The 21,019-nt window shown below is 35.8% G+C and overlaps 1 protein-coding gene across 1 annotated transcript in view; it reads left to right on the top strand.

The window, feature by feature from the left end:
• The window catches only part of SLC13A1 (solute carrier family 13 member 1), a 106,230-nt gene extending 86,115 nt beyond the window's left edge, over positions 1–20,115 (top strand). The window contains exon 16 of the mRNA XM_029233996.1: positions 19,750–20,115. The gene's annotated coding sequence lies outside the window, so the exon portion shown is untranslated. The remainder of the gene's footprint in view (positions 1–19,749) is intronic.
• The last annotated feature ends 904 nt before the right edge of the window (positions 20,116–21,019 follow it).

Raw genomic sequence — 21,019 nt, 5'->3', positions numbered from 1 at the left:
AAGGAAAGGTCGCATTGTTGTGGAAGCCAGCAACCAGGGGATAAGGTAGACTCATGTCCAAGAACCAACTCCCAATTGACACTCAGGGGGCAAGGGGATTTTCAGGGGTGTATTGGCAGAGGGAGGGGGCAGAGCAGCAGAGTCAGCTCTAGGAGTCGTCTCTAAATCAGTAATGTGGCGGTCTAATCAGCATCATTCTGAGGCCAGTTCTCGGAATTCCATGAAATGGAGTTGCTTCTGTCATGGCTACAATTTGGTCATCTTCCTCCACCTGGTAGGAGCTTTGTTATCTGCAAAACAGCTCACAGGATATGGCTCAGAATATTATCTGTAGCCCTTGAGGAGTAACTAAAGGTCCTTGACTTTGCTTAATGACTAAACTATTATTATTTTGTCTTGTGTAAAGACTTAAGAGTTAAGTTCTAAGGCCAAGGGGGTGCTTACAATACAGTAGGTCCTTGCTGTTTACCTATTTTATATATAGTAGTGAGTATATGTTAATCCCAAACTCCTAATTTATCCCTCCTCCACCTCTTTCCTCTGGTAACCATAAGTTTGTTTTCTATGTCTGTGAGTCTATTTCTGTTTTGTATATAAGTTCATTTGGATCATTTTTTTAGATTCCACATATAAGCCATATCATATGACATTTGTCTTTCTCTGCCTGTCTTACCTCACTTAGTATGATTGTCTCTAGGTCCATCCATGCTGCTGCAAATGGCATTATTTCATTCTTTTTTATGGCTGAGTAATATTCCATTGTATAAATATACCACATCTTTATATATTCAGAGAAAACCATAATTTGAAAAGATACACACACCCCAATTTTCATTACAGCACTATTTACAATAGTCAATACATACAAGCAACCTAAATGTCCACTGACAGATGAATGAAAGATATAATTTAAAATTATTATTTTAATTCAGAACTCAAGATTTCATGGCCATATTTGAAAGTATGTTGGGACAGATATAACATACTTTCTTGTTTTATCTAAAAAGAATTAGGAGATGTAGAGGTTTAAATCTTGGAAAAATTGTTTAGAAAATAATTCAACCTCAAAGTCAGTTCAACCTGAGGAGGCAGGTCTCTGACAGAAGCTACAGTCTGACAGGAATATTTTATTTTCACAGTCACAGGGCTTTTTGTGGTTCATCTAACAAATGTTAAATGAATAATAAATAATGGCAGGTTATTCCTCAGGATCTGGGAAGTCATTTTTACTACAGTCCTTGACTTTCCTCTCCGTAAACTTTTAATCTCCATCTCAGCTGGGAAAGTAATTACTTCTGGTCAGAATTTGGGGTCTACTGTTTTCCAGTCAGAGTTGGGGGTCTACTGGGTGTGAACAGTCCTGTCCTCAGGGAATCTGGTAGGTTGCTTTGGGATGCCCTGATCTTCCTCCATATAGAACCTACTCATGGGTCCTCCTTAGAATTTGAAAAGGGCCAGAATCCATCCTCAGAACTGGAAGTCGACATTCTCTGTTATTGCAACTGTAGTTGAGACTGTATGTGAGATTTAATGTGCTAGATAATTTATACTTTGAGTTAAAGCCAGCTTTATAGTTAATATATTTCTGAAGGCTAGTGTCACTTATATTTACTTCCCTATTTTTTTTGAAAGCCAGAAATGTGAGGTCATAAAGAACCTCAGTCTTCCCATGCGGAAGGAAGTCTCACTGGCCACTATTTACATTCCATCTCCTACATCTGTTTTCTTTATCTTCATATATTCACTTGACTAAATAATGTAAGCAAAGAAACAAAACTCTGTACAATTTCCTAAAGCGCTTTTGAGCATTTCTAGTAGTTTACCTTTTAAAATCTGATAGTAGTCAAGTACTCTACAAAATGTAAAGCAAGTTTTCAAGAAAGAATATTTTAAACTAGTAATCCTTGGTATTTCTCCTGGAAAAACTTATATGGAAAGCAGACATGATAACTAAACACTGAAGTACTAGTTGCTATAATGTGCTATATTGCATCTTGTGCAACCTCCTCTGAATCTATTCGCCAAACATTATGGATATTGAATCAGTACTTAGGTGGTTCTGTGGATATAATAAGAGCATTCAAAGACGTTTAAAGTAGGCTTTAATTTTTTTTTTTTCAGTGACAAGACAGAGCCAGACTAGTGTACCCAACTTTGAGACTTACAATATAGATACAGTAATCAAGACTGTACGGTATTGGCAAAGGAATAGGCACATATAATTGACACAGGACAGAGAAACCAGAAGTAGTACCACATAAATATACCTAACTGAACTTTGACTAAGGTAAAAAAGCAATTCATGGAGGAAAGTTGGATTTTTAATGAATGATGCAAGAGAGGTGGACATCCACAGATAAAAACAAGAAAACAAAACAAAACAAAACTGTGACCTTTAAGTTTCATACCTTATACAAAAATTAACTCAATATAGATCATGGACTTAAATAAATACTTTAATGTAGAACATAATATTATAAAACTTTTAGAAAAAAACATAGAAGAAAATCTTCAGGATCTAAGCCTTGGCAAAGGTTAACAGACTTGACGTGAAAAGCATAGTCCACAAAAGCAAAAACTAATAAATTGGACATCAAAATTTTAAACTTTTTCTCAGCAAAAGACCCCATTAAGTGAATGAAAATACAAACAACAGAATGAGAGAACATTTTTGCGAACCACAGAGACTAATATTGATAATACACAAAGAACTCTTAAAACAATAAATAAACAATCCAATTAGAAAATGGGCAAAAGATATGAAGATATACTTCACAGAGGAGCATATACAGATGTTAAATAAATACATGAAAAGATGCTCAACCTTACTATCCATTAGGTAAATACAAATTAAAACCACAATGAGATATTACTACACAACTGTCAGAAAGGCCCAAATAAAGAATAATGACAACACCAAACGCTGGTGAGGGTGTGAAGAAACAATCACTCAGACAGTGCTGGTGGGAATATAAGTGGTACAAACTAGTCTGGAAAACAGACTGGCAATTTCTTGACAAAAAACTGGACATGAAACTACCATCTGACCCACCAACTGCAATCCTGGGCATTTATCCAGAGAAATGAAAATGTAACATGTTTTTCATACAAAAACTTACATACGAATGTTTATAGCAGCTTATTAGTAAAGTCAAAAATTGGAAACAACCCACATGTCCTTCAAAGTGTGAATCATTAAGGAAACTGTGATATATTCATACCATAGAATATTACTCAGCATTAAAAAAGAACAAACTTTTGATACATTACAAACTAAAATGAACCTCCAGAGAATTATGATGAGTGAAAAAAGGACAGCATGAAAGTTGGTATGGTTGTAACAGGGCAACAAGAGCAATCTTCATGGGGATGGAACTGTTCTGTATCTTGACTGTATCAATGTCAATATCTTGGTTGTGATGTTTTCTACAGTTTTACAAGATGGGGAAAACTGGGTAAAAAGTACAGGAGACTTCTTTGTATTAAGCATGTGAATCTGTAATTATGTCAAAGTAAAAAAGCTTAACTTAAAAAATACATTTTTAAAGTATACAATGTGATGATTTGATTTTTATATACTTTGTGGAATGACTACCAAGGTCAAGATAATTAACACATTTATCACCTCACATAGTTAACTTTGCCTGTGCATGTGCGCACGTGTGTGTGTGTGTCTGTGTGTGGTGAGAATGCTTTTTAAAAAGTAATAAAAATATACATTTTTGAGTGTCAAGACAGACAGGAAAAACTCATACCTATTGAGAGTACTTAAAACGTTACTTCCAGTTATTCCTGAGGCAATAGGATGTCTAATGTCTTTAAAATATCTTCAACTCAGGCTGCAAATATTTCGTGTACCCTTGTACTTTGTCTACATCAATGGAGAAAACATAAAGAAGACTGTAGAAAGCTTGAAGGTTTGCAGAAATTTTCCTGGACATTCAACCTTACTTATTAATTGCTAATTACAAATTATAGCCTTCCATCTTTGCTTTTCACTGAGTTGGGTCCTTTTAAGATCTCAGTTCCAGTAGGATTCTTAAAGTGTCTCTAGTGACACAAGTTGGCCAGGTATGCCTTCAGAGTCTCTTCAGTATTGGTGATGTTTTGCATTAGTGAAGTGTTAAGCGTTTTGTGGAGCAGCTGTAAAGATTTCTTACATTGTTCTAAACCCTCTCTCTACAAACAGTAAATTATGGTAAAAACAAATGTGGAGATGGCAGATGCTGTTAACAGATTGGCTCTTTGAGATATCACTTTCCAGCTACACCTGAGCTTTGGTAAACTGAAGAGATGGAAGCAATACTCCGCACATGCAGGAGTGATATTGAGCCTCAATTTTCTCTTCCAATTTTTATCCTTCACAATCCATCTGCTTTTCATTTCTACTATCTGAATGGCTGATGGAGTACCTTTTTTTTTTTTTTTTTTTTTTTGCGGTACGCCGGCCTCTCACCGTTGTGGCCTCTCCCCTCTCCCGTTGCGGAGCACAGGCTCCGGACGCGCAGGCTCGGCGGCCATGGCTCACGGGCCCAGCCGCTCCGTGGCACGTGGGATCCTCCCGGACCGGGGTACGAACCTGTGTCCCCTGCATTGGCAGGCGGACTGTCAACCACTGCGCCACCAGGGAAGCCCTGGAGTACCTTTTTAAAGGACTGAGAATGTTAGTGAGTGAATTGAAAGATGCATCACACCATAATTGCATGTTCTCAAGGAATTTTCAGATTGTTCACTTTCATTAGAGTCTGATTAAGTGCCCCCTCAGAGGCAAAGCAACAATATCAGAATTATCAAAGCAATCATCTCCAGTATATCTTCTAACTCTTCTCCATGAAGAAATGTCAGCTTGTGAATTAGATTTTCCAAAAATTTCTTGACATTTTCTAATCCCTTTAAAAAATTCTCTTTAAAAAATATAACAAATGGGGCTTCCCTGGTGGCGCAGTGGTTGAGAGTCCACCTGCCGATGCAGCGGACACGGGTTCGTGCCCCGGTCCGGGAAGATCCCACATGCCGTGGAGCAGCTGGCCCCATGAGCCATGGCTGCCTAGCCTGCGCGTCCGGAGCCTGTGCTCCGCAACGGGAGAGGCCACAACAATGAAAGGCCCGCGTACCGCAAAAAACAAACAACAAAAAAAAACAAATGATTTAATAGTGCCCTCTGTCTCTCTAGTATTGTTGTGAATTCCTACAAAAGTACAAGAATTCTTGGAAGAGTTGGAAAACCAGCTATTTCCCCTTATTCAGAGGTTAGAATTAGCTGTAGGCTGATGCAGCCCATTGTATCAATACAAAGCTTAATTCCAAAGCAAGACCTTGTGAGAGGTTCTAGGATTTCTTCATGAAAATGCATCATATATATTCCTATCCCTCTTAGGAAAAAATACTAAAATCAACCATGCTCTTCTGGAAAAGACCATTTAGTCCACATTTTCACTTTTTGGATAAATATGAGATCATAAAGATCTGATATGAAAAGCTCATTCATTAATCAGTTGATTTTAAGGAAGATATACCAGGCTGATGTTTTGATTGTATGAGTAGAGTTGTGGAAGGCTGAGGGTGGGGAAGTAAGGTGAAGAGAGACTTAATTAAAGATTGCAGTTGGAAGATTTTTGTACAATCTTATCAAAATATTATTAAAATGCCTTTGTATATAGGTTAATTGCCAGAGTACAATCGTCTAATTTAAGATTAGAAAAGTAAAGAGCTAAAGTAATTCAAAAAGATACATGCACCCCTATGTTCACTGCAGCATTATTTACAATAGTGACAATATGGAAGCAACATATATACCCACCGACAAATGAATGTATACACATATGTACATACGTATGAAGAAATTCTACTCAGCCATTAAAAGAGAATGAAATCTTGCCATCTGTGACAACATGGATGGAACTTGAGGGTATCATGTGAAGTGAAATAAGTCAGATGGAGAAAACCAAATATACTGTATGATCTTGCTCATATTTGGAATATAAAAACCGAACAACACAAAATGAATTGAAAAACAAAAACCAAACCAAAAAAACACAAATGTACAGAGAATAGACTAGTGATTACCAGAGGGGAAGAGGCAGAAGCAAAAGGAGTAAAGGAAGTCAACTGTATGGTGATGGATGGAAACTAAATTTTTGGTGGTGAGCACACCGTAGTGTATACAGAAGTCAAAATACAATGTTGTACACATGAAACTTATGTCATGATATAATGTTATAAACCAATGTCACCTCAATTTAAATCTTTTTTTTCAATAAGGTAATGTAATAAAGAAAAACCAGTTAAGAGCCTGGTTTTGGAGTAAGAAATACCAGAGCTTGAATATTACCATTTTCTAGTTGCATTATTTTGGCCCAGTTATTTAACTCTTTAAGTTTTCCTGACTGTAAAAGATCATAATAATAGTACTTAACTATTAGGATTATAAGATATAATGCATATATTTAGTTTTTAGGAAGCTCTTTTAAATAAAGAGTCCTTACAATTTTAGTATTGTTCATAAAATGAGTTTTTGCCTATATGAATAGCTGCTTTTACTCAAGAGAAGGATTAGGGATTCAAATACTTTTTTGAATCCTCTTGATAATTTCTGTTAATCTGTTTATTCCTAAACTTTTCTCTGGACTTCCTCCCAAGAAGGATTTCAATTGGATTACAGCTATTAAAATAAAAGAGAAAAATTTTAAAAGAAAACAGAGGAAGAAAGAGCATAGAGAAAATAAATGTGGGAAAATCAGTCTAAGCTAAATATATTACACTACATTTATGATACTCTCCATATTGTCATGTGCCTTTCTACCTTGGTGATATAGAAGATCCCATCGTTAATGATATTATTATAATAATTAAGCTCCTGAACTGTTTCTTAGAATGTCCTATAATAAAAGCCCATAGAATAATGACAAAACATCATTTATGAAAGCAGGTCTTGTTATGAGCTGGGGTGGAAGAGGGGGTAGGGGAGATGAGTTGACATGCAGTAAGGGTAGAGTGGGGGAGAAATGCCACAATTCTGTTTCAGGTGTCTGATATCTGACAGGTTTGACTCTGAATGTTTTATCTAGAGAATGAACATCATAGTCTTAGGAATATATTCCATGTATATCAATCCTTTTTATCTATTTTTAATTTTTAATTAGGAAACACTCCAAACATAAAGGTACAGAACATAATATTAACAACACGAGTGTATTCACCATCCCATGGACCCATTGTGCAAATTTTAAAACTTAATAAATTAATTAAGAAATAATTTTAAATTAATGAAATTGAAACTGTGATTAAAAATCTTGCAACAAACAAAAGTCCAGGACCAGATGGCTTCACAGGTGAATTCCATAAAACATTTAAAGAAGAGGTAACACCTATCCTTCTCAAACTCTTCCAAAACATTGCAGAGGAAGGAACACTCCCAAACTCATTCTATGAGGCCACCATCACCCTGATACCAAAACCAGATAAAGATACTACAAAAAAAGAAAATTACAGACCAATATCACTGATGAACATAGATGCAAAAATCCTCAACAAAATACCAGCAAACAGGGCTTCCCTGGTGGCACAGTGGTTGAGAGTCCGCCTGCCAATGCAGGGGACATGGGTTCACGCCCCGGTCTGGGAGGATCCCACATGCCGCGGAGCGGCTGGGCCCGTGAGCCATGGCCGCTGAGCCTGCGCGTCCGGAGCCTGTGCTCTGCAACGGGAGAGGCCACAACAGTGAGAGGCCCGCGTACAGCAAAAAAAAAAAAAAAAAAAAAATATACCAGCAAACAGAATCCAACAGTACATTAAAAGAATCATACACCATGATCAAGTGGGATTTATCCCAGGGATGCAAGGATTCTTCAATATACTCAAATCAATCAATGTGATACACCATATTAACACACTGAAGTATAAAAACCATATGATCATCTCAATAGATGCAGAAAACAATTTTGTCAAAATTCAACACCCATTTATGATAAAAACTCTCCAGGAAGTGGGCATAGAGGGAACCTACCTCAACATAATAAAGGCCATATATGACAAACCCACAACAAACACCATTCTCAATGGTGAAAAACTGAAAGCATTTTCTCTAAGATCAGGAACAAGACAAGGATGTCCACTCTCACCACTATTATTCAACATAGTTTTGGAAGGCCTAGCCACAGAAATCAGAGAAGAAAAAGAAATAAAACGAATCCAAACTGGAAAAGAGGACGTAAAACTGTCACTGTTTGCAGATGACATGATGCTATACATAGAGAATCCTAAAGATGCTACCAGAACACTACTAGAGCTAATCAATGAATCTGGTAAAGTTGCAGGATACAAAATTACTGCACAGAAATCTCTTGCATTCCTATACACTAATGATTAAAAATCTGAAAGAGAAATTAAGGAAACACTCCCATTTACCACTACAACAAAAAGAATAAAATAACTAGGAATAAACCTGCCTAGGGAGACAAAAGACCTGTATGCAGAAAACTATAAGACAATGATGAAAGAAATTAAAGATGATACCAACAAATGGAGAGATATACCATGTTCTTGGATTCGAAGAATCAATATTGTGAAAATGACTATACTACCCAAAGCAATCTACAGATTCAATGCAATCCCTATCAAATTACCAATGGCATTTTTTATGGAAGTAGAACAAAAAGTCTTAAAATTTGTATGGAGACACAAAAGAACCCGAATAGCCAAAGAACCTGAATAGCAAAGCAGTCTTGAAGGAAAAAAACGGAGGAATCAGACTCCCTGACTTCAGACTATACTACAAAGCTACAGTAATCAAGACAATATGGTACAATATGGTACTGGCACAAAAACAGAAACATAGATCAATGGAACAAGATAGAAAGCTCAGAGATAAACCCATGTACCTATGGTCAACTAATCTATGACAAAGGAGGCAAGGATATACAATGGAGAAAAGACAGTCTCTTCAATAAGTGGTGCTGGGAAAACTGGACAGCTACATGTAAAAGAATGAAATTAGAACACTCCATAACACCATACACAAAAATAAACTCAAAATGGATTAGAGACCTAAATGTAAGACTGGACACTATAAAACTCTTAGAGGAAAACATAGGAAGAACACTCTTTGACATAAATCACAGCAAGATCTTTTTTGATCCACCACCTAGAGTAATGGAAATAAAAACAAAAATAAACAAATGGGACCTAATGAAACTTCAAAGCTTTTGTACAGCAAAGGAAAGCATAAACAAGATGAAAAGAAAACTTTCAGAATGGGAGAAAATATTTGCAAATGAATCAACGGACAAGGGATTAATCTCCAAAATATATAAACAGCTCATGCAGCTCAATATTAAAAAAACAAACAATCCAATTCAAAAATGGGCAGACGACCTAAATAGACATTTCTCCAAAGAAGACATACAGATGGCCAAGAAGCACATGAAAATCTGCTCAACATCACTAATTATTAGAGAAATGCAAAACAAAACTACAATGAGGTATCCCCTCACACCATTTAGAATGGGCATCATCAGAAAATCTACAAACAACAAATGCTGGAGAGGGTGTGGAGAAAAGGGAGCCCTCTTGCACTGCTTGTGGGAATGTAAATTGATACAGCCACTATGGAGAACAGTATGGAGGTTCCTTAAGAAACTAAAAATAGAATTACCAAATGATGCAGCAATCCCACTACTGGGTATATACCCTGAGAAAACCATAATTCAAAAAGACACATGCACCCCAATGTTCACTGCAGCACTATTTACAATAGCCAGGACACGGAAGCAACCTAAATGCCCATCGACAGACGAATGGATAAGGAAGACGTGGTACATATATACAATAGAATATTACTCAGCCATAAAAAGGAACGAAATTGGTTCATTTATTGAGACGTGGATGGATCTAGAGACTGTCATACAGAGTGAAGTCAGTCAGAAAGAGAAAAACAAATATTGTATATTAACGCATATATGTGGAACCTAGAAAAATGGTACAGATGAACCTGTTTGCAGGGTAGAAATTGAGACACAGATGTAGAGAACAAACGTATGGACACCAAGGGGGGAAGCAGGGGTGGGGGTGGGGGTGTGATGAATTGGGTGATTGGGATTGACATGTATACACTGATGTGTATAAAACTGATGCCTAATAAGAACCTGCTGTATAAAAAAATGAAATGAAAGCATAAATTAAAAAAAGTTTTATAAAATTATGAGTCTCTGGGTATATTTTTACAATATATTTTTCTTAGTAACTGTATTCATATATGTAGATCTAGTTTATTCATTTTAATTTCTCTAAAGCATTAGGTTTTATTTTAAAGGACAACATTATCAATTCTCCTAATGATGGACAATATATTTTTTCCTAGTAATAACCTTGTACATGGCTTGTTGTGCACACGGATGAGTTTTTCTAGAGGAGATCATTGTAATTGATATTGCTCAGTTCTAGAGTATGGACACGCCCAATTTTACTAGATATCGCCTAGCTGCTTTCAGTAGTGGCTGCAGTCATTTAATACTCCTGACAGCAATGTATGAAAGTTTCCATTTGTCCACATCCTTGTCAACATTTATTGTTAGATATTTCAGGGCTTGCTATTCCCATAGAAATTTTATCTTGGTATTGCTTTAACATTTCCCTAATGTGTTGTGAGGCTGAGCATCTTTTCATATATTTATTAGCCCTTGGAATTTCACATTCTTTTGTCTGTAAATATATTTTCCCTAATTTTCTGCTATTTCTTTTTAGTATTTATTTATAGTAATTCTTTAGATAATAATCGTTCTTCTGGTTGGCAGACTGTTTTTATTTTTAATCTTTTCATGACGTATTATCTTTGAATCGACTGTTAATTTTAATATAGTAAAATGTGTTTTTTCCTTTAGCATTTGTGCTTTTTGCCTTTTTTGCCCCTATGGATATACTCTATGCAACTTACTTAAGAAACATGTCCCTGCCCACAATGTCATAAAGCTATTCTCTTATGTTTTGCAGCAATGCTCATACATAAAATTAGTTTATAATTTTTTTTCTTTTTTTTGTATGTGTCCCATCTTACTACTAAGGTTATATTAGCCTGATTATGTGAGTTGAGTATCTTTTCCACTTTTTCTATTCTCTGGAATCATTTATCTTAGGTATGGATGGTCTTTCTTCCAAGACTTGAGAAAAACTGACTACATAAATACTTAGAATTTCCCCCCCAACATTTTATTATGAAAATTCTCAAATAAACAGCAAAGTTGAAATAATTTTAGTGAACATCCCTGCTCCTACCACCTAGATTCTACCATTAACATTCTACTCTGCTTGCTTTACCACACATCTGTCTCTCCACCCCTCTATCCAACTATACTTCCAGTAAGTAGATTTTAAATGTTGATTCTGCTTTAATGTTATAAATCAGTACAAATTTTTAAAAATTTTGTTATGAGTGACTTTCACTTTAGTTTTCAAAATTATTGGAGTAAAGTTTTTAACATGATCCTCATTATTTTGTCTACTGTATTTCTCCCTCTGCCCCATCTGTCTTTATTGTTTTTACAAACTGATTGATCATGAACTAGTTCACAAGTCTCAATAAATTACAACAAATCAATTTTAGACAATGTTTTCTGACCACAAGGCAATAAAATTAGTAGCTAATAGCAAAAAGGTAGTTCAAAATAACACCACTTGTTTCAAAATTTTAAAAACCTTTCTAATAAATTTTAATACAACATGAATTATATACTATGTCGTTGTATATGTTCAATATGTTACTTGCCAGAAACACCTTTATGCTCTCTGCATTTATTGCTACCATCCGATTTGTGATTATATTCAATATGCATTTTCTTTTGTACTACATTTGCTCAGATCTCGTTTTATGCACTTTAATAAGATTCTACAGTTTTATTCTTATAGGTCCCATGCTGGTTTTATGTTATTGACATTATCATCAGCAGAACAATCACTTTTCAGCTGAGCTACTCTTTCTGTGGAATTCCATACAATGTTCCACCAATTCACCATAATCAGTATATGCCTCCCTTCACTCATCTCAACATGGCTAAAAACTGTCATTCCATCTGTTCTTGCTGGCAGATGGCATGTATCATTGATTTTTCTTACTTAGATTTCTGTTCACATTCAGATTGCCTATTCTTTCTCTGACTCTGGAAAGGGGTTGCTTAAAGAACATTTGCTGGACACAAAGAATGACCGTTGTGCATTTCTCTTACTGGTGCTGGTATCTCAGAAAAATATATTCCTCTTATAAGTAGATAGGTTTTCCCTCAGATATTTTCCCCTGTTTAGAATCAGCAACATGAGCACTTCTGGACTGAGAACACTGCACTTATGTTTCCTTTATTTGGTTAGTCACAAGATACTTATTAGATTCAAAGCCGTACTGGGATTTAGCATTAATAAAAACAGTAGCTCACACTTACTGAGTGATAATCGTGAAGCAGGTATGGTTCTAGGGGATATGCACGTACTTAATCTCATATTTGGGATGTGTATATTTTATTTCACAGTAATCATAATAACACTTTTCATTTTTTTCCTACAGTGAGATATATCTGATGTTTGTCTTCCCAATTTGTTAAAGGTGGAAAAATTAATTTAGTTCAGATTCAATGTCAGCAGGGTTAGTGATAAACAAGTTTTCATCATTTTCCTCTTGCCCTTACAGTTAAGATTAAGTTAAGATTGCCTCAACATATTAGATTAACATAATTTCAGTTATTATTTGCATAGGCTATGGAAAAATATGCAAAGTCAGTGAAACAATTTATTATCTGGCCTTTAGTACACTTAAAGTCTCGCCATTGACTACAGAAGATTATGAATGATCTTCACAATTGTTTTTTTATTATTTACCTTCTCCATTTGGTGCTGTTTACTAAAGCTATATTCACTGCCATTGCATGCTTATTTAATGGTTTTTGTTCATGTTCAAACAGATGAGGGCAAAGTACATGTATAGTCCTCATATGTTCTGTGGAGATGGGATCTGGCTTTACTTTGTTTTCCCAAAAGCTGAGATCTCCACTAGAGGATTGTTTCTTAAGGCTGGTAACTATGTACTTGCCTTTCCTTTTTTTAATTGCATGATGTATCTACAGGTTATAAAACCAAGGGATCCAGGGAGGTTTGCCCTTCATCGTTTCTATTCTGGGCAAAAACTCCTTTTTTCTAATCACTAGAGAGGTAAGTGTTTGCCCTCAGTCAGGATCTGCCCCACTTCCAGTCCTGTAAAACTTAGTGAAGAGGACAGGGGTCCCTCCACTAACCATTACTGAAGAGAAGAAGTAAAACTACGAACAAAACATGCAGCCTTAACAAGCATGAGAATTTCTTATTCTAGGAGATCCTGCTCTCTGTTACACATTTGCTCACTTTGAAGAATTAGTTTAATAATTCATCTTTGAATAGATTTCCTTCTCCCTTCAATATAAATCGGGGTTCTCAAAAACAGCGCTATTGACATTTTAGTCCAGCTAAGGTTTTTTTTTTTGTGAGGAACTATCCTTTGCATTGTGGAATGTTTAGCAGCATTTCTGGCCTCTACCTTCTTCTAGACCCCAGTAGTAAATGCCCTCCATTTGTGGAAACCAAAAATATCTCTGGACTTTGTCAAATGCCCCTTGGTGGGCAAAATTACCCCCAGTTAAGAACCACTGATATATATTATATTTAATTATGTATATATTTAATTGCAATTATAGATAATATAAATCTAATTTACAGAAGACAAATAATTACAGAAAACAGGGTAGCTATTATAACAAAATATGGTTGAAATTTTATATTTAAAAGCAAGTAGAATATTTTTTAATTGATCATATTGACAAAAATATTAAATAATTTATGACTAAGAACATTGCGTTATAGCCACCAGGGCATAACAGCTAGCTGTCAGGCATTTGTATTATAGCAACTAAGATGCACTACTCATTCTTTCCTTCAGCAATTTTGGAGTGATTCCCTTGCTCTAGAAACTGTGCAGAGGACAGAGATTACAGAAATTAAAACAGTCCCTTTCTTCAAGTAAAATGTTGACAAAGATAGTTTTTCTAAAGACATAATGTTCATAAATTTAAGGAATATAAACACAGTATGAGGTAGATATTGAATAAAAGTTCAATTCAAAATTCTGTCATTTTCTCAGCTTTTGCCAAACTATGTATTTTGCAGGTGTCAATAAAAAACTAGGGACTTCCCTGGAGGTCCAGTAGTTAAGACTTTGCCTTCCAGTACAGGGGGTGCGGGTTCGATCCCTGGTCGGGGAGCTAAGATCCTACATGCCTCACAGCCAAAAAACAAAAAACAGAAGCAATATTGCAACAAATTCAATAAAGACTTAAAATAAAATTTTAAAAAGTTTTAAAAAAAATTAAAAAGGAAAAATTCCCTAATCTTATTTAGCAAAAGGAAAATTGTTTTAAGTTCTCAAGATTTAGTAAACCTTTTCTGCATTTTCTATTGTTATTCAAATGAAATTAATAAAAACTTGCCACTTAAAAATTTTAGGAATCTGTTTTAATGCCTAGATAACCATGATTTGAAATTGGCTTATCATTTGTTCATGTTCATATATGTTTCTTCAATTTCTGTATTTCCCTTAATATGTATTCAAAATATAACACGATAATACACATATTTCATTCATTTCAATGAATGCAGAAAATTTCTTTGTAAGAATATACCATGAAGTGTTTGTGTTTCCTCCACTGATCTACACTGAGAACATCTGCCGTGTTTCCTTATTATAAATGATATTGCAATGAAAAGCCTTGCGCGCTTGTGTGAGAATTTCTGTTCTGTAGACATTTAGTGCTATGTGCTCGTCTTCATCTTCACTGCATATTGCCAAGTGACCCTTGAAAGTAGTTACATCAATTTCAACTCCCACCAAAATTATTGGTAATTTCCCTCTCATTCTTTGCAACAGTTAATAATTGCAATTTTCCAATAAGCCTAGCCAATCTGATGGGTGGATAATTAGTATTTCATTATTTAAGTCTGCATTCCATAATTATTAATAAGAATGAATATTTTTAATTTCTTCTTCTATGAATTGCCTGGTCATATCTTTTTCTGATTTATTTTTCCATTGAGTTGTTTGACTTCTACTTGTTAATCTGTAGAGTTTCTTTCTATATGTATATTCTTGCTTGTAATTCTTTGACATTTGTTTGAGTTGCATATATCTTGTCCTGGTGAATGACTGTCATTACCCTTTGCTTATTTTGTTTTTTATCATATTGAAGTTTTTAGATTTAACCCCTCATTTAAATTAGCTTTAAATTCCAGTTAATTTTTATCAAATTAATCTTTTTCTTTTGTTTTATTCCATATGTATCTAATTTAAGAACAGCCTTTCCTACTCCTCTATTACAAAGTTATTCCCTACAACTTCCTTTAAAATATTTGTTTTGCTTTTCGCATTTGTTTCTAATCCATCTGAAATGTAATTGTAAATACTGAGACTAGGAATCTATTTTTAACATTTCAGTATGTGTAAACCTGTTGCCCCAGGAATATTACTTAAAAGGTCTAACATTTCCCCCAATGATTGGTAAAACTACCTTTTTCACATGCCAAATTCCATTATGAGAATAATCCCTGTGTGGGGACTGTATTCTCTTTCATTGATCCTTTGGTCCTAGTTGTTTAAAATAAAGCTTTAGGGGCTTCCCTGGTGGCGCAGTGGTTGAGAATTTGCCTGCTAATGCAGGGTACACGGGTTCGAGCCCTGGTCTGGGAGGATCCCACATGCCGCGGAGCAACTGGGCCTGTGAGCCACAACTACTGAGCCTGCGCATCTGGAGCCTGTGCTCCGCAACAAGAGAGGCCGCGATAGTGAGGCCCGCACACCACGATGAAGAGTGGCCCCCGCCTGCCATAACTAGAGAAAGCCCTCGCACAGAAACGAAGACCCAACACAGCAAAAATAAATTAACTCCTATCCCCAACATAAAATAAATAAAATAAAGCTTTAATAAAGGTTTTAAATAAGCTTTATTTTTAGAATAGTTTTAGATTTCAGAAAACGCAAAAATAGTATAGCGTTCCCATATGGTTTGCACATTATATATATATTAACACCTTCATTAGTATGTTATTAACACCTTCATTAGTATGATACATTTGTTACAATTAATGAATGAATATTGATACATTATTTACTGAAGTTCATTCTTTAGTCAGATTTCCTTAGTTTTTATTTAATGTCCCTTTTGTGTTGCAGGATCCCATAGGGAGGACCACATTACATTAAGTTGTCATCTCTCCTTAGCCTCCTCTAGTTGACAGTTTCTCAGATTTTCTTTGTTTTAATGATTGTGACAGTTTTGAGGAGTATTGGTCAAGTATTTGGTAGAATGTAACTCTACTGAGATTTGTCTAATGTTTTTCTCATGATTAGACTGGGGCTCCATAGACTTTTTTATCTACTTGGGTGCCTGTCTGACTCTCCCCAGAAAGCTTCATTGTGTGAGTAATACAACTTTTCATACCCCATTGGTGCTTGTGTGGATTATCAGCCAGACATGTGAACCAGATTTGGGAGGGAAAGGGGTGAGGAAAGAATTAATCCTGCTTCAGTGGTGTGGTCACCACAATTATATTGTTCATTACAACAAATTTAGACTTTGAATTGAGGTTCTAAACTGCACTCCAGTGAATGTTTACAGAATAACTTAATATTCCTTCAAATTTCTCAACAGGATATCAATTATGAGCCTGTGCTGATACTTTTTGTGTTTTACCTGTCTGGCTTTCCCCTATGGTCTAACGTGATACTCTCCCTGAGATCATAGCTTTGCTTTTAGTATCTTGGTATTCAATGTAGCTTGAATTTATCTTGTGCTGCTCTAAGTAAAAGATATAATTTTATTTTTTTTCTATATGGATAACCAATTAATTCAATCCAATATTGAATGTTCCTGTCTTTCCCCCCTGGTTTGAAACTCTGTCATATAAAAATATTTCCATATACACTGGTGCAATACCACCCACAGACTCCAAGAAGAATTGCCTCTAGCTTAGGATCCATGTTTCAAAGGGTCTTTTCTGGTTCCCATCCAGCCATATCCCTTTCTATGGTGAGAGGAGGTGGCCAAAGGATCTGCCCACCCAGAGCCCATGTTCCAAGTTTAAGCCTATCTAGTGGTAGATATTTTGGATCCCAGAATTTTCTGCCCAACAATTCTGAGCCTACTTATGGGGCCTGCACAGTCTGCTTCCCTCAAAGGCAGACCGTACCACCAATAAGCATGAGGCTGGCCAAGTGGAAGCCGTCTTGAAGGATTTGTGGAAAGATCTTGGATGTACAGGCTAAGGCCCTGCTGTCCACACAGATAAGTGCATAAGACCTTTGGGAATGGGAAGAGAACAGGGCTGGGCAAAGGCTTAGGAGCTGGAGTCTGAGGCCTGCTTTTCCTGCGCCATCACTTTCTTTCAGAGAACTCCAGGGTTCCAAGAACCGTAAATTTAAACTTGCCTTTCAGGTCATTATGAAGGTTTACATGTCAAGGTAAAAATCTAAAACATTTTTTCTTTGTTTGCTAGCTTGATTAAATATTTAAACATGTGATATACGGACCTCCATTTGCACCCTCGTCCTAGGTCCCACAAATGTTAGGTGTTCTTGTGTGTGTTTCTAGGCTTTCTATCATGTTTCATTGGTCTATTTGTTTTTATTCCAACAGCACACTGCCTTAATCAAAATAACAACTAATCAAAAGAGCGATTCCTCTACCAATTTTGTTCAAAATTATCTTATTCTTGTCTTTTTGTTCACCAATATGAATCTGGGGGTCAGCTTGTAAAGTTCAAAGAAAGTCTCCTTTAAGCTATCACCTTAAAAAAAATAACTGTTTTATTCTCTTTTAAATGTGAAAGCTTCCTTTTAGCCAAATTTATGAATTTTATATTCAAACTCCCTCACTTTAGTTCTGTTGTAACCTGTTAAGTCAGTGGTTTTAGATCAGAGGCGATTCTGCCCTCCAGGGGACATCTAGCGATGTCTGGAGACACTTTTGGCTGTCACAACAGAGTGAGGGGTGTCGCTAGCATCTATTGGATACAGGCCAGGGATGCTGGTAGACATTCCACAGTGCACAGAACAGCCCTCCACAACAGTCGGCTTGACCCAAAATGTCAGTAGTGCCCAGGCTGTGAATCTTTGCTCCACATAACACAGGGACATGTAGTGCCCATCATGACACACACACACACACACACACACACACACACACACAAGTGTGTTTGTGCGTATGAATGTATTATAATCAGTACTTAGCTAGCTACTTTCTTACTCAATGCCCTTTATCTGAGAATCTCAAAGCAATTTACCAACATTATCTTGGTTTTTTTTACAGGGTGATTCTATCCAAATTTTGAATTTTATTTATTTTTTTGTACAGCAGGTTCTTATTAGTTATCTATTTTATACATATTAGTGTATATATATCAATCCCAATCTCCCCCAATATTATCTTGTTAATCCTGATCCAATGCTCTAGAAATAGGTGACAACTTGATTATGCTTGTTTTTTTAATTCAGAGATAGATTATGTGTTTTACCAGTGTTCATTACAAAAAAAAGTAGTGAAAAACATATTTCATGAAGTTCTGTGTTTCAGCTATTTTGTGGTAGTTGATCGTTTCTTCCTTTCTTCTGCTTATAAAAGTTGGACGACTTTTTTTTCAGGCAAAAATACTTTTCCTTCTTTTTAACATGCTGTTGAATTGTAAGTACCTAATTCTCAGCAACAGAAAGGAATCTAGTTTTAATACACATTTTAAAATTTTATTTGGGCAGGTAGAAATATGTTCATGCTTTAATGAAACTCTAAGGAAAACTTTTATTTAAAAAACTGTAGTGGTTTAGTAATTTAGAATCCTCCAAACAAACTGACATTGTAAAGGAATCACTAAACTAATCAGGATAAAACAATGCCATTAGGCTTTAGACTTCATTTCTAAGCTTAATGTTTGAAAGCAAAACATTTTGCAGTAATTCTGAAGGGATTATTATGAAATCATTTGATGATTCTCAAGGAATCATATATCTGGATGCGGCTATAAAAGAATATTTCATGCTGACGTTATTGGTCATAAGGGCAAGTCCATCATCCTTTCTCTCATAGCTGGTAGGTGGAGTTATACTTGAGAATATGTCATGGTTAATTTTATATGTCAACTTGGCTGGGCCATGGTGTCCAGATAAGTGGACAAATATTTCTCTGGATATGTCTATAAGGTGCTTTTGGATGACAGTAACATTTAAACTGGAACTCTGAATAAAGAAGATTGCCTTCGATTATGTGGGTGGGCCTTGTCCAGTCAGGTAATGTCCTGAATAGAACAAAAGACTGACCTCTTTTGAGCAAGAGGGAATTCTACAGCAGATGATCCGTACATTAGAACTGCAAAATCGACTCTTCTCTGGGTCTCTAGCCTGCCAGCCTACCCCACAGATTTCGGATTTGCCAACCTCAATAATCACATGAGCCAATTCTTTACAATAAATTTCTTTCTAAATTACATTCACACATCCTATTGGTTCCATTTCTCTGGAGAACCCTGAATGATACAGTATGTAAAGAAATGATTTATGATGTATCAGCAATATGTAGAAAGATGGATTGATAAACATATACCTTGATCTAAGCAGAATTATACACAGTGTTGAGTAGCCAGTTGTGTTTTCTTTTATTCAGACTATTATTTTACACACTTTTTCATCTTCTCTACTCTCAGATCCCAAATATGTGCTGTGAGTATCACAAACATGCTGAGATAAATACTACATATTCAGCCCTCCTTCCTTCCTGGACACATGGGAAACTAAACTTCCTAGGAGTTCTTGCAGTAAGGCAGGCCAGTGTGACTGTCTTGGACAAAGAAATGCGAATGGAAAGGACTATGTCACTTCCAGGGTGAGGGAGTGAAAACCTCCCTGTGCAATTCTCCAGTCTCCCCCTTCCTCTACTGCAGCAAACTCTGAAAGCTCATGTGGAAATGTCAATGCCCCCCGCCACTTAATCAGAGTTTTTGAGTAGATTCTGCCTCTGTCCAGCTTTGAACATGTAACTTGATGCAGAATAAACCTTTATTGTATTAAACCACCAGAATTCATGGCTAATGTTTTACCACAGCATAACCTAGTTTATCCTAATATATATGTCAGCGTTTCCTTGCTGGCATTATATAAATACTGCAAGGAAAGCTGATTGCAACTATATCCTAATGAAACATGGTTGGATTCTCTAAAAGAACAATAAGTTGAATACAGAACTAATATAATAAATAATTAATATAATAAAGTTCTAATATTAATATTACCACTGTTATTTGATGCTTTGACTGAATTCAGATGTATTTAAATCAGTTTTTGAGTATAGACACAACTCTTCTGTCTCACACTTTTTCTGACATTGTCCAAGTAATTTTAATTCCCTGTGCCACTATTTTCTTACCACAATGGTGTAAAAATTAGGAAAATAAGTTTTTGAACAGTGTAAGCTTCTCAAAAGAAAGTACTTAACAAATAACATCACAAGTTTTATTTGAGGCTGATCTTCCAGCACACATACAAATAAAGAAGTGGTGGTTACATAATTTTAGACCCATAAATGTATCACAAGGTGACACAAACTGACATTACATACCTGACTTATCTTTCTTCTACTTCCTCTCCTTCTAGAAATGATGAAACACAGATATCACAATATTTCTCTAGTTCCTGAACTAGCCTTGCCACCTACATGGAAGGAAGATTTACTTCTCGGGGGGGAAAAAAAACACACTGTAAAGCTGAAACCTAACATAGCAACAAAAGGTCTTAGTCATTTGCACTGCCGGAATAAACCGCCTTCCCAAACTGAAAAGTAATGAGAAGGGTGCTGGATTCATCTTACTCTCTGGGTGCAAGCCTTGGATCTAAAAATTATTCTTTTGTGATGCTGAACTAGTCATTTAATCTCCCTCACCTTCAATTTCCTCAATCCAAAAATACATTTATAAATAT

This window comes from Monodon monoceros, unplaced genomic scaffold, assembly GCF_005190385.1.
Source record: "Monodon monoceros isolate NGI ecotype Baffin Bay Population unplaced genomic scaffold, NGI_Narwhal_1 Super_Scaffold_2, whole genome shotgun sequence".
Classification (NCBI taxonomy): Eukaryota; Metazoa; Chordata; class Mammalia; order Artiodactyla; family Monodontidae; genus Monodon; species Monodon monoceros.
This window is presented reverse-complemented; position numbering and strand designations above follow the sequence as displayed.